This window comes from Cygnus olor, chromosome 2 (assembly GCF_009769625.2).
Source record: "Cygnus olor isolate bCygOlo1 chromosome 2, bCygOlo1.pri.v2, whole genome shotgun sequence".
Taxonomy (NCBI): domain Eukaryota; kingdom Metazoa; phylum Chordata; class Aves; order Anseriformes; family Anatidae; genus Cygnus; species Cygnus olor.
The window spans coordinates 42,860,895-42,876,614 of NC_049170.1; the positions used below are offsets into that span (position 1 = coordinate 42,860,895).

Below are 15,720 nucleotides of genomic sequence, written 5' to 3' on the forward strand. Positions count from 1 at the left end.
GAATTTCTCACCAATTTCAAAATCAACTTTCTGGGGTAGATTTTCACCTGTTGATTCCTGCTGTAATCAGATCAAAGACCTTTTAGATTCTCTCCCTCTCCTCCAGTTTTCTTCCCAGATGTACTTACGCACTATAATCAAGTCACTTTTCAGACTTCTTTCTTTAATAATCAAAATAGATGGAACTGCTTAAGTCTGTGATTACGAGATAGTTTTCTCCAGCCTTTGGATAATTTCATCAAGAACTACTGATGATATCGGGGTCATTTAAATGTTTTTAAAAATAATTATTTGAGGTTAGAAATCACTTCCAAGTTTATACAGATTAGTATTATGTGTAATTTATGTAGTTGTACCTGTTTGTATATCTTTAATGGAGGAAATGCAACACTGTAATATCTATGTTCCTGAGCAGAACAAGTGATACTCACAGGATGGCATAGTGTTGGAGCAGGACTGTAATGAGGAGTATGTGCTCTGTGGAGATCATGGTACCCTGGTACCAAAGCTGTGTCAGAACCAAAAGCTTTTCTCTCCACCTCTGAAGTTTTGATTACCTTTGGTTGTAAATCAGATGTCTGTCAGCTTTGCGTAACAAAGCCCCATCCAATGAGAAAACTGCAGCACCCTTGGAGTTTCATTTTGAAAAGCTAGAAATTTGGATCTAAGCCATACCTAGTTTAATTTTTTTAGAACTTAATTTCTCTACAAATCTTTAATGTTTCTTGTCCCCTCCCCTTTACTTAAATCAACACCATGATGTTTTTAATTACCCCATGATAACTTAGCACAAATATTTTAGTATACAGTTTATTAAGTGCTGTATGAACTGCATGACAAATGAATTCCTATCACATATATAATCATACAGCCAGTTCAAGGAGCTTGAAGGATTCATGGGGCAATCTTCTGACTCCCTGAATAAAATGAACTCATAGCAATTGCTTCTAAATGGGAAGGAAAACTGGTGGCTGCAATGGGACAAAATGGAGTATGACCAAGTAGTCATTAGGCGGATTTCAATGAAAGAAGGGCAATATACTCCTGGCATGATTTTGCTCATTATCTACAGTAAGAATAGGACTAACGTGACTGCAGGTCTTACAGATGTGGGAGACAGACTGTAACGATGCAGCTGTTAAATACTGTCAGCACTTCTAGGGTCTGTAGTTGTTTCATCTCTATTTTCAGTGTGTGGTAAGAAAAAGCTGGCTTTGTGGAAACATGGATTTGCTGCTGTTAGCTCCTGTTAGGTTCCTGCATTTGTTTGGTTGTTCTTACCGCACTTCGACATAAAGAATCAAGGATTTCTCTTAGCTGGAAGAGCAGATTGCTTGTCCCTGATGTGCAGTTCCCATGGTGTGCTGGGGACCTGGGGCTGCCGCCAGGTGACTGGGAGCAGCACAGTCCCTGCTGGTGCTGGAGCAGGGTGGCTGCAGCCAAACCAGCCGGCACGGGAGGCATGAGGACGAGGCAGGTCACAGTGGCAAGATGGGGGACTAAAGTACATTGCAAATCCATGGGTGTGAGGGTTTGCCACTACATTTTTATCAGAATGGAGCCAACAACATGGAACAGCCTTGAACTCCTCATCCTGTGTTATTTTTTTTTTCCTCCTTTACCTCTTTCCCCGTGCCCCATTTTCTTTCCTCAGTGTGACCCCCCTCTAAAGAGGGATATTTCTGCATGGCAGTCAAGCTCATCATTTGTTTACTAACCACTGGTTAGCAGGACAAGTGTGCTGAGGAGAACACTCCTGTTAAATCTCCTGTCCTAGGATAGCTACGGCTAACGCACCCCTGGCATTTTAATCTCTCTGCAAAGACTTCTGAAAGGGATTTTAAGGATCTCGCCACTCATTAGTAGCTGTCACCAGCACGGGAGGCAGGCTCTCAGCAGAGAATTTAGCAGCCCTCCATTGCACCTGGAGTCGAAATGTCGCCAAGCAAATACATCTCTATCGCATCGGCGTGCCAAGTCACGGCGGCAGCGCACAGGGCTCGGGATGCTGAGCCTGCAAGCGGGATCCCAGTGCTGTCAGCAGATTCCCGGGGCTGGGCACTTGTATTTTGGCCAAGGCTGCTGCTGCAGGAGGCCGTCCCGTGGGGCTGTCGAGGCGAGCTCAGGGTCAGGCCCTGTGCCATCAGTGAAGTGCCCATCACCTCCTAATGAGGTGGCCCTCCTGTCCTGCTATCAGGTCTGCAGCTGCTCTGCGTAATGGTGTTTAGTAACAGCATGTGCAGCAAGGCGGGCTCTCCTGTTACATGGAGATCCACTAATGCTGGCATCAGGAGTGGTGGGTAATTCAATCACACCCACAAAAATGATATTAGCAACATTAAAGAGTTGTGTAGACTAGCAAAAGACAGGAAATTATAGAGTTCAGGCTTGAAACTTTATCCTGAACTCACCCGTGTTGGGCTGAGGTGTTTGGAAATTTCCATAGAGCACATGATTTTGTGGAGCCTGCAGTGGAGGGGATCATCCTGCTTGTCTGCAGAGGATTTCCTTGGCTAGCACCAGCCAGCATAAGCGAGAATTATGTAAAGAAATCCTGGAACAATTTAGAAAGCATAGCTGGACAATGTGAGCTTCAAATGTGAATTTCTTGACTCGGGCAGTTTAACACCCTCCCACCTCCCCCCCCACCCCCCCCACCCCACCCCCCAAGTATTGCTGAAGTGCTGCATCAGGCTTTAGCTGTGTTAACTTTTTTCAGACCAATTTGAAGTTTGGTAGCTAAGACCCCCTCCTGATTTCAGAACTAATGCTTAGGGATTGCTCATAGCTGTTGTTTTCACCTCCGCAAGGGTGGTGGTTGTTCAGTCACTGAAAAGGTTTGTTGTTGGTTTTTAATTTACCTTTTGATTTTAAGACACTGCTCTTATTTGTTTGAAGTAAAGTCACTGGAATGAAGCTGAATTCTCAACAACAAAGAAACAAAAAACATATCACCATCTTTGGGCCTTGTTCATCTTTTTCCTCTTCTCTAGTTCTGCCGAAACACAACTCGATAAGAAAGATTAGTTTAATCACCTAAAAAATCCTTCGTTGGAAATGGATGAGGATCAGGTGCCTGTTGTCTTCCTCGCTGCTTCTGGTCCTCCTTTCTCTACCAGCAGGGACAAGGGCAAGTTCTTACAGGGACCCCATGGGAGTCAACTGGCAGTTTAGCCACAAGGTGCTTATAGAGAAGGCATAAGCTGCCTTGTGAGTAAACTTTTGCATTTCACCCATTGGCATAACAGTCAGTCAGGAGCCAAGGGGAGAATTGTCTGTCACTCCAAAGATGGGACTTCACTGCAGTCAAAGGTGGGACTGCAGATCTCCCAGAGATGGCAAAGCCAGCACGTTCACTGCTTGTAAAGCAGCTAAACCAGCAAAAGGTGCAGCACCCAGATCTTTTCTCACATTTTCAGACAGGTTTGGAAGACTATGCTGAAATGCTTTCCTTCCTTGTAAAGAAAACCCAAGTAAAACCAATGTGAGCTGCAGTCACACTGCTCACTGCAGGGTTGATGTACCTTGGTTTGCAGTTCATTGCCGTGTGGTTCTGGGGGAGAGAAAACTACATGATGGTTGTTATTTGGGGGAAATTAAAAAAAATAAAATCTAGTGCAGTAAAATAAAGAGTGACGGAAGCTGACAAGTTATTTTATTCTCCTAGTAGCTCATTTGGAGGTTATGCATGGTATTTTCTGGAGCTGATGTACTCTTAACATGGCTAAGCTCAGAGGATGTTCAGATTTTCCTACTGTGCACTTTCTGCGCTAGGAGCTGGGGAGGAGCGCCACCGTGTCTGTCTCTGTGGAGAACAGGATGGTCATTAATGACCGTACACAGAACAGTAGGATGGCTGTATCCTAGGGGAAATCAATTTTCTGCAGAGAGCCAGGCTTGTAAAGAGTAGAAAATTTCCACTGAAGGGGAGGGGAGGAAAGGGAGAGAAAACTGACAGAGCAGGGATTAACACATACAAAGGCTTCAAAAGTGACGAAAGACCTTCTGTACAAGGTGGATTTTTTTTCCCACTGTCAAAGTTGATGAGGTCTGAAACAGGCTGATCTTGAAAGTGGGAGAGAGAATGGCCATCTGGAGAAGCTCTGGGGTAGGAGACATAGGAGAGGTTGGGGAGAACGCTGCCTGGGGTTTAGACAAACAGTGATTCGTTTCTAAAGCACTCTGCTTTTAAATGGAGCACAGTTATGCAGGATTTATGAAGATATGAATGCTATTGTCCATTTCACTTCCTGAAGGAGCATATATATTGCAGATGCTTGTGGGTTTTAGAGTCGAGCAGCAAAACCTGAGCCTAGGTTAAAGCTCGCTGAGGTTGCTCCATGCTCTCCTGCAGGACTGCTGTGTCTGTGGTGTGGACAGGTCCTTGTATTACTCACCGCATCCATGTGTGCTTGGGAATTCAGACTGGGGTCATTTTCTTTTGATTTTCACCACTCTTTCAGGTTTGTGTTCTCGAAATCACAGATCCGGGCTGTTGTAGTGAGTGTCTCAATTTCGGGTGGCCCAGTGGCTTTGGAAGTCCTCTGCCATACCCTAATGGTTTGCTTTACCCTCTTCTTTTCTGTTGATTTTTTGCTACTTACACCTTGCTTACTTTAAACCAAGCTCACGAAAGCTTGTTTTCCTATGGATGTTCTTGTTTTACTCTTATAATAGATTTTGGAAAAAAGATAAATATATCACAGGGGAGATACGGGGACTAAACTGTAAATGGTGTTAAATATCATCATTTGAAGAACAGCTCTAGTAAGAGTAAATTTACTTAGACTTGTTTGTATGTTTATGTGTATGTATCTTAAGAATGTAAGCAGACATAAATCTTTAAATCTCAGACAAGACGGTGATTCTTTTGAGACTGTGCTCAATATTAAATGCTAAACCAGAGATAAGATAACATTCCCATAAACATGGAAGCTTGAACAAAGGAGCAGTTGTCCTGAGAATGTGGGAGTCAAAAAGAAACCTAAGTCTGAACTTCAGAAATTGTCTGAAAAAATGGAATGTTACATGTAGAGTAATGCTTAATGGCTCTCAGAAATTGCAGAAGAGGGGAAACCCATAGGTCTTTCTCTTGATCTCCGTGGTCTCTGGAGCAAGCTCAAAGAAAGCGAAGGGCAGAGGCATCTGGTAAATGAATAGCTGTACTAGACCTTTTATTTTGCTTTGGCTTCTTGTTCAAGATGTTGGTCTTTTTAGAACTTTCTTTGCAAATAGCAGAACGGGAAAGGGTGGGAAAACTCCCATGGAGTGAGGCCTCCCCTCGGTCTCCTCCTCTCTGGGCTGAACAAACCAAGTGACTTCAGCCACTCCTCACACGCCTTCCCCTCTAGACACCTCACCATCTTCGTAGCCCTCCTTTGGACACTCTCTAACAGTTTTATGATGCCCAAAACTGCACACGGCAGTTGAGGTGAAGCTGCACCAGCGCAAATCAGAGCAGGACGATCCCTTCCCTCAACCTGCTAGCCCTAAAATGGAGCCCTGGGGAACCCCACTAGTGACTGGCCACCAGCCTTATGTAAGCCCATTTAATATAATCCTTTGAGATTGACTGGATGTCCCTCTTCCATTGTTTTTGTGTTTTCATTGTTTCTCATGGCCTGTACTAAAAGCAATCTACTTGCCAATACAGTTGATCATTGTAAATTTTGTGGTACTCTTTTTTAAACCCAGCACATTTGGCAGATTATATTTTGGCTGCTGAAATATTATTTATCTGTACGGGATATACTTGTCATTTATCTGTGTGATAGCAGTAGTAAAGTGAGTGGTGTCAGCATTGGGGTTTTCATAAATCTTTAAATCCAGCAGCTCTTTTTATAAAGCTGGGAATAGAATGCAGGGTGGATTTGTTCATTGTTATCATTTTATTTTATTTTATTTTTTTTCTTTTGCAAGGTTGTTTTCTGGGATCCAAAACATGCAACTGCCAAGTAGTGTTTTTTCCCTAGCTGAGGATGTTCACTAATATTTGATGAAGATGTTGCCCTTGGTGTTGCCAACCCTCAGAAGTTTATTGCAAGGTTCACAATATTTGTTTCTTAAACCCTTAGATCCTGAGGCGTGTGATAAGATGGGAATCTCAGCTTTCTATTTTAAAAAAATATAGGTTTCTTTCCTTTGTGGCTGTAAAGAGAAGTTTGAAAATACATCTGAGTCTATCACAAAGGCTCACAATATATAAACAAAATAGAAGAATATTTCAAATGTATTTATTTCTTCTTTATTTTTTAATACCAAAAGTTAATTTCTTAACTTCTTGGTGTATTAGTGAGCAACAGGAATTGTCATCACTGTACTCCTTAGCCAGTTACAGGAATTGTGGGTTTATCTCAGTGAATCATAGTTCTCATTCTCCCAAAGTATGCTCAATAATCAGATGAGGCCTTGGTTCTTCATGTGCATCTTTATATGGATTGAGGATCATATCTTTTTTAATTAGTTTAACTGAAGGCATCTAAAGGCTCCCAAACTTGACTGAAGCTAATTTGCTTCCAAATCCAGTGCTACTGGTAAAATTTCAGAATGTACTCACTGTATTTTTCAGTGAGTCTTTCTGTTCCTGGGGTAAAATTTCCCAGCAGATTCATAAAATATTTAAATTTTTGCTCCTTCCTCTAGATTTTCCCGTGTATATTTCAGAAAAATGGGTTACAGAGCACATCTTTTTTATAGATCTCCATCCACGCAGGAACTACCAAGTGCCCTTTTGAAGACTGAAGATACTGGGTATATAATGAGCATCTTTATTGAGTGAATCCCATGGCTTATCTAACCTCTTTCTGGGCCATAGTGGCTGTTTGTGGTTATGAACTGAACCACGGCAGAGCACAGCAATTGCCACCATTGGCTTTTCTCCTGTAGGAGACTTGTGGCAAAGGCGTCCAATAAGAGAATTTGGCACAAAGCCTGAGTAAGTGAGTTGACTGTAAGATTTTGTTCATCTTAGGCTCGTTGGTTCTCCAATGACTGATGAGCAGAGAGCTACAGATGTGCTAATTATTCCCTATTCCCTGCCCCTTGATGTTATCTTGAAGTGTAATTTCAATGTTCAAAGACAGAAAATAATGAGGCAGCTGCTCTGTTGGTGCAAATTGGGGTAGCCCACTGGAAGATGGCACCGCATGACTAGAAACCAAGAGATATCCAAAGTGCAGTTTTTAATAAGCCCTTCCTTCAAAGATATTTACCAGGCTGGTATAGTGAGGCTAATACATTGAATTATGTTCATCTTTCTTTGGGCAATAAAGGATGAAGAAGTATTTATATAATAGACAAGATCTCTAATCTTAATACATTTTTAAACCTGTAAATGCATTTTTGTAACAGGTGACTTCATTTGATTCTGCATTTACTTGCGGCTTTTTTTTTAAAGCATTTTGAAAACATGAAAAATAACATGATTCATAAATTATACATCTGTATGCCATGCTGGGCAGTTTCATCTAGTTTAAATTTTATTTTTGACAAAGCGATGACTCGAGAACGTTTTCGGAGAATACTTGCTTTGGGACTCTGGCCTGGACATTATGGTGAGTTACCAGCAAGAACACATTTGTGCTGTTATAATTAATTACCATAGCTGTTTTAGGCCTTGCCCTGAGGAGAGCAAAGCACTAACTGGCAATGTGCACTTACTGTTATGTGTAAGGTTGTTTTCTGTATCAGGTTGTTTTCTGTATCAGGGCTGTAGGGAGGACTTCCAACACCCTTCCAAAACAACAGCAACAACAACACAGAAAAAAATTAATTTCAGCCTACAAACATGATTTAACCTTGATAAATTTTCCTCTTTAAGTTCATCTGGGCTCCTTACACTTGGTGAAGTTAAATAAAATTCAAAGAAATTCAAAACCAGAGGTATTCTGTCCCAGTCCTGGGTGAACAGTGTATGCTTCTGTCCTTGTGATTTTAAAATTCCAAAATCATGCTCCTATTGCTTCTCCCTGAAAATTTCAGGCAGAGAAAAATGTGTTCCTGTGCATCACTTGTGTCGAAGTTCGGCCTCTGGAAAATAAACATAACTGTGACATTCCAGCTCTGAAAATAAAATGATTAAAATAAATAATATTTAAGAAAAAGAAGCAATTTATGATTAGTTCCTAAAATACATATTTTGCAATGTAAAAATCCTAAGGAATGATGCTTTTCAGAACAAAGTTGTTTCCAAAGACATCTCAAGTACCTGATATTTTATAATTTGTAAATAATGAAATGGGAGCTCTGTGAACTCAAAAAGTCTCACTCACACATTTGATTCAAATGGCCTTTGTGTGAACTCTACAAAATGCTTTAGCTTTAAATTATCAGTTTGAGTTCATAGTCCCTGGTGGTAGCTGGAGTTCTTGCTTTTCTTTTTAATTCCTTTTCTTTTCTTGGCTATTGTTAGAGAGGTAACATCTGATTGATATATATATATATATATGTATTTACAATACGTTGCAGTCATATAATTCTTTTAAGAGCAAATCGTTTTAGTGAAATGTCAGAAAATCTGCACAAACTGAATGCTCAGAGTTCCCTTGAATAATGGGGCTATTGTTAAATGATTGAATACTTTAGAGATTAATATCATGGTATGCTGGCATGCTGGTTCATACCAACTGTAATTTCACAATGAATCCTCCATAAGTAAGCAACACTGTGAATGAGAAATTGGATACAAGACATCCCAGCATGCAAGAACATACAAAGTAAATAAATTCTACACAAGAATTACATGTTGGAGAGTTGTATTTTTACAATATCTGACATAATTCATAATTAAATCATTGGATAAAGGAGAATCTTCCAGTTTGAAGATCTGTGTTTTTTTTTTTTTTTCCTTCAAATGCCAATGTGGGATGTCTTAAGAATAGAAAAGATAGCTTTTTTTTTTTCTTTTTTTTTTCCCTGCAGTTCTTTGAAAATTAGTTTGCCTGGCATTATCATTTGTGACAGGCAACAGGTTTATCTTGTCTGTGACGGGTTTCAGATCCCTAAGCTGTCTTCCAAATAATGCATCCTATCATTATACAGAAAAATTAGTAGCACTGCTGAGTGTCTGCAAACAACAGTTGCATTTTATTTTTTTTAAGACATCTGAATTCTTGCAAATATGCAATAATTAGTAGTTGAAGATTTAATGATGGCCCAGAAGAAGGGCTGAAGTGTTCTGCATGAAATCACAGTTATTAATTTGTGCATGAATTTTGTTTTCCATACTTAATTTAGCAACTGTAAAATATTTTGCTAATTAATTATTAACACCGGTTATTTGTCATGGCAGAACTGTGAGGGAAAAACATAGCTTTTTATCAAAGCAAAAATATAAATGTCAGAACTTTAATGTAAATACAATATACAATAATGTAATCATTTTTAAATAGTCTTAAGTAGTTTCAATATTCAAGCATACAGATGTAATATGAACATAATAGATAGCCCTAATTCAGAATAAACAGTATTTAGAATTAAAACTGCATGTAAGAGCCAAGTGTCTTGCATGAAATAAACTGTGAAAAAAAAAAAAACACAAACAAAATGAAACACAACAAAATGCTGTAAAATGTCAGGCTTTTATGGGGAGTGCCACTTCAGTAAGTGGCATTTTATTCTGTACTGGGTATCAAGAGCGTGACAAATCTGTAGCCTTATTATAAGCACTGTGAATAGGATTTGAGCTTGTACCTACTGAAGGCAATGAAAAAACTGCCTTTGATTTCTGCAAGTGTTGGATCAAGCCACTTAATTTCCATTTACATGCAGACAAAAATCTTTTTATACTTTGGCAAGGAAGGGAACAAGGCTACAGGAAACATTACCTTTGAATTACCTAAGTGATATACTTCGTACAGGTCTGAGAGTCCAAGTTCTTTAAACATTTACAAAATTTCTGGAAATATAAATTACCTTTACTTTGGCTTCTGTTTAAGCTAGCTTAATTTCTCAAGTATTGAAAACAATTACAGTAAGTATCCAGAGTCTGTACACTTTTGTATGAGACATTTTTTGAGGTGAATGTGCTTAAGAATGTGCTTAATATTCTTAATAATGCTTAAGAATATGAAGGCAGATTAGTTTGATTAGGAAATACGACTCTCTGCTTCTTAGTAAATATCTGTATTGTCTTGTAAATATTTTTCTAACTTGAATGTAAGACATCTGTATCTAATAAAGATAAGGCAAGACGTCTTCCTGTGCTTTAGTTCTAGAGACACTGGAAAGAAAAGCCAGCATTTTAACAGCAGAAGGATAGTTTTAGTTTTGGTATTTCCACACACATTTAAAGAGGTTTATTTGCAGTATTTTACACTCTAAGTTGTCAAAATTGTACAAGAAGCAACCTTCACTGTTACAACCAAGTTTTCGGTGTTCTAGCACCAAAGGATCATAGCTGCTCCAGAGTGGTACAAGAGCCCTGTGACTGGAGCTAAATAGTGCTTCAATCTTCTCCTTAAAAGCAGGATTTCTGAATATGATCTGTAAATGTATTGTAGAGTAAATGACTCAATCCATACTCTGAAACAACCTGTTAGGTTCTTTCCTCCTAACACAGAGCTGTTATGCAAGAGAATGGTATGGTCTTGGCTTTTATTTGTCTGAAGTAATAATAGCATTCATAGGCATGTGCACATAGTTTTTTTGTTTCTTTTTTTCTTCTGAAAAATACATTTTTGGTCAGCATAGTGTGATGGTGAACTATAGATCCATTTATGAATCAAATCACTATATTCTTTCTTAGTAGTAAATATCTGTACCAGAAAATATTCCCAAATTTACATGCATTCTTTCAGTGGTTAATCAGCTTTCATTCTCCAGGAAATTCACTCCTCATAGATGCTATAATATTCATTATTTTCTGCTTAAAACTGGATGGCATCTTACTCTGAACAAAAATACATGGTCTAGGTTTCAGAAATTGCTGAGCAACTCTGAGCCTTCTAGAATTTGGTACAAAGGACTTGGGAGCCCTTCTGAAAGTTCGCTGCTATTTTAGACCTACAACCAAACAATTTGAGACACCCCTTTTTTTCTGGTCTTTTTGAAACTCTTAGACAAGTTGTTATTCTAAATTGCTGTAGTGACTTGTATTACAGTCAGCAAAGGAATGATTTTTATAAACTTGATAGCCAGACTGAAATAAGTGAAGACGAGAGTTAAACTTGTATTTTCTTGGACAGAAGTACAGTCTTTATTAATCCACTACACTGTAGGTTCTCTGCAACCACTGTCCCCTGTTTATTCCCCAAGCCATGTGCTGGTCAGTGAAATAGAAGCTGCTCTGAATGGTATGAATTTAGTTGTTTCATATCTCTGTGAATAAAAAGAGAGTTTGGTTTTAACTTTTCCTTTACAAAAAAATATAAAAGTAATGTACAGAAAAACAACAAACCGGCCAAGTCTTTGTTAATGGATAGAATTCTACATGTTGTATTTAGGAGAAAAAAAAAAAGAAGTATTGAAAATGTCATGCAGTAGATAAAATGCCCCCAAAATGATCATGAAAATCAGAACTTTTTCTGAGTGAATTTCCCTTCTGTATGGATTTGGATGTCTTCGGTGCATGTGGGAGTGCATTATAGGAATAACATCTCTCTGAGAAACATAGTAGCAATTCCTGCTGTATTTTAGGCTTTCATAATGTGGGCTTTTTCTTTTTTTTACAGAAATCCATGATTTTCCTAATAGAGTCCGCTTTTAAACAAAATAAACCCAGTTACGCTATTTATATATTCATTCACAAGAATGAAAGAGTCTCAGAGTTGCTTATCTAAATCCAATTACTGCTGGTCAAATTCATCCCAGTACAAAAGTTCCAGAGATAAAAGCATATATTACCTAAATGCGTAGAAATTCCGTCTGTTTTCAGCTGGGTGAATTGTGCTTTGAGTAACACGTGGGGCTTTGGGTGAACCCTAATGTCAAGGATATAATTAGTAAGCTCTCAACTTGGAAATTGCATGCCATCTCCCTTGGCTTAACCAAGCAAGGAAAAACTGTGAAGAGGTTACTTGGGTTGAAATCACAAGTTTCACGTTTATTTAAAACACATGAGTAATAACCAGAATGGGGGAAAAGCGGTGATAGGTAGGTGTCTGTGTGCCTGCCACCCTGGTTGGATGGACACAAAGGGTGGCATAGCTGTGGTACCGAGTTGGGTGATGGACATGGCTTGTCTGGTCCAACAGCTATTTCGTGTTACAGGACCAGCCATGGCCAGCCTGAAAGCTGGCTTGAAGGACAACATAGAAATACTTCTCCCATCAGTTTGGAATCAGTGCAGGCAATAGGAAAGGTTCCCGCATCTTGCAAGTGGTATCGCTTACAGCTCAAGTGCTGCCTCTAGGAACTCTCTCCATTTTAACAGCAGTTATCAAATAACTTCCCAGGAACAAACGGTTGAGCCTTGTCTGCAGTGTAAGTGCTGATTGACCACCTGCCTGCAAGGCTCTTGAAGTGATCTATTTGTACTGCAGCCCTGATGCATGTTCAGGGTTTATTCTGCATTGCTTGCATCTTCCTAGAGCCTGCTGAGTAGTTGGAAAATGTGGGGTGCAGTGGGATGGGTTTTGATGCTGCCCAGGGAGTTTTTTCTCTCTGTGGACCACAGCACAGTGTGGTTTCCCCTTATTGCCACCACCCAGGGTGTGACAAGGTATGTGTTACTGTCATTTGTAGGTGAAGTGTTTTTAAGTGACATTTGTAATTTTAACAGTGGATATCAGAAACTTGAATGGTTTTGCCCTGAACTGGTATATACAAGAAGTGGTAAAAATCTTTATGTTCATAAGAAGCTATTTTTCCCCTCCAAGTTACAGTTCTTGTGGAATATAAGAGTGGCTGGGCTGGGTCAGACCAGGAATTTATTTAAGCCGTTGTAAGGGGAGGTGCCTGATGTTAAAATGGGGACTGGATGTCATGATACTTCCCTGTCACCCTCTCCCAGCTTTTAATGTTAGGTGGCTTCCAGGGCCACAGATATGCCTTTGTGTTTAATTTGGTGACAGATCTAACAGCCTAGAAGTCATCTAATAGCTTTCTGTAGAGATGCAGTTTGTGGGGCACCAGCACTTCCTGTGGCCATGAGTTCCAAAGGTAACTTTTCCTCTTCTGGACGAGTATCTTCTTCTCCAGAATTTAAACTGTCCATCTTGTAATTGTCTTGTCAGTCCTTATATATTATGAGGAACAGTGAAAATACCTAGTCATAGTTTCACTGCATGGGTCCATCTTTAATGAGCTGAAGTCCTAGTGTATGCGTTTGCCTCTGACATGGAAGCTCTTTCAAGTCTCTGACCGCATGGTTTTAAATGAAAATTATTACATGCAGAAAACATTAAAAACATCATTCAATACAGGGAATTAAAAGGATTTTTAAAAACAGGATGAAAATAATTTTATTTGAGGTTACTGCACATTTAAATAATGGGGAAGAATGTAATGAAAAACAACACATCTGTCTGGGAATCTTCTGAATAAAAATTTTGGTTCAGATGTGCAGTAGACACATTTTTGAGGTAGCAGTCTCACAGATTCATAACTTCTCTTACCTTGGATACTGTGATGCAGTAGGTTATCCTTAATGATACAATCATTATGTTTAAAGGTTGATAATAAGGCATTGAGATGAACTCAGTTCCACAATTATCTTTTACTGACCAGATTTTTTTTTTTTTTTGATTCAAGATCTTTGAAAGAATACCTTCATGCACCATAATTCAGGAGGAAATTAGATAGTGCTCATATTCTCCCATGACATGCAAACCATACCTAGTATTTTTTACATTAATGATATCGTTTGTGCAGGCTGTTAGATTTTATAGTAGTTTCTATTTAAATATAAGAAAAGGAGCTGTCGCTCGTGGTGTGGTTTATTGTTATTTCTGTGAGCATTCTCATGGAAGAATACTTGTTTGTTGCTTCCATGTGAATGAACGCACACTTAAGGCTCATGCAAATGAAGAGACGTCAGCTTTGGAGGGACAACATAACTTGATACCACTCTCCATGTGTGCAAGAAAGGAACACGACTACATTTGTAGGAACAAAATACGTTCCTGACTTAATGCAAAACACAAGCTAACATTCTTCATCAGAACTAATGTTCTGATTACTGTAAAATACTTACTTGAAATATTTAGGAAAACAGTGTCCAAATTAATTCCAATGACTTTATTGTGGCACAGCTCGAGGTTTATAGCGGCAGATGAAATCAGCTGCATATGGCTAATTGCCTATAACGGTGTTTGTTATTGTGGCACCTCTCGCTGCTCAGATGCCTGGTTTTGCAAACACGTCGGTGTGCATCTAGCTGTATGTGCCGGAGGAAGCTTCTGGACCGAACAGAATTGCTTCTCAGACTGAAATCTCCAGTGTAACGAAGTGTGTGCAGGATCACAGTACGCGGCAAATAACTCTGGGAAATCTGTAATAAAAGCAGTGGAACCACAAATGTCTGTCTTTGCTGGCAAGAAATGTTAACTCTGAGCTCTCACATGACTTGGATGAACAACATACCAATTCATTAGGAGTGGCTGAACTGAAATGGAGGCTGGGTGTTAGTTTTTGTTGGCGGAAGTTTAGGTAGGGGTTGTGTTTTATTAGAGGTTGTTGTGGGTTAGCTGCTGATTTTTGTTGGATTCTTTCTCCATATATCTGTCAGAGGCCCTTTGCCGTACGAGATAGGCATGTTTTTGCATGCTTTTCATGTATTTGATTTTAAATCTAAATAAATCAAATAAACGAAGATGCACTGCACGGGCCAAACTTCCTGCTGGGTAAGCTGCCCACTGAGCAACCATAAATCACACTGGCAGAGAATTTGGCCGTGCCTGTTTGAGATATGTGCTCTAACATCTTTGAGGCCAAAGTCAACTCCAGGTATTACCGTGAAGAATTATAAAACTAAGTGGAACATAAGTGAATATGAAGGCCCCAATTCTGAAAACACCTGAGCTTAGAAAAGCATGTGATCTCATGGTTAACATTAAACCTGCTTTAGGTATCCACTCCTCTTGGAGTAGAGCCAGCTGTGGCAAAACAGACCCCACAGCTACCTGCCCATGTCCCCGTCATGGTGGGGGGTGTGTTGCATTGGGTCTGCTTGCAGAGCACAAAATCCTCTCTGTCTAGGGAGCCAGTGAGGCAGGTGAGGGGGAGAAGGCTTTTCTTCCCTTCCTCCCACCCAAGAGAGATCAAGACATACCACTGACTTGAGGAATAAAATTAATTTTCTCATTCTCCTGAAGTGTTATATTCATCTGTAAATGGCTCTCTTCTATGATCTTTCACCAGCTGTTAGTGACACTGACCATTAAATTGGTATGTGTAGTTTAAACCTCTGCAAGGTAAAGACAAATAGCTGTTTTATGGTCTAATTGCTTAATGCAACAAATTGTAGCTGCCCAAGTTCCCTCTTAATCATGCCAGGTCTATCAAGTTGCAGTGCAGTGCAGTGCTGTCTTATGAGAGATGTCACATACTAAAATAAGAATTAGCACTCATGTTGGAAAAGAGCTAGGAGATGCATATAAACCTCAAAAGCTTCAGTCTATCTAAAACAGAAGCTAAATCTAAATCTAGATCTAAATCTATCTGTTTAGGGTGTGTGTGTGAATGTGTGAATGCAGACCCAAGCACAGTTGTGTCTGTGTGTGTGTGTGCATGCATGTAAATAAATGACCATACCTCCTCGTTGTTAATCCTGGATCTGGTCCA

The 15,720-nt window shown here is 39.6% G+C and overlaps 1 protein-coding gene across 16 annotated transcripts in view; it reads left to right on the forward strand.

The window, feature by feature from the left end:
- RBMS3 (RNA binding motif single stranded interacting protein 3) overlaps nucleotides 1-15,720 on the forward strand; it is a 708,023-nt gene that overhangs the window by 370,677 nt on the left and 321,626 nt on the right. The gene's annotated exons all lie outside the window — the stretch shown is intronic.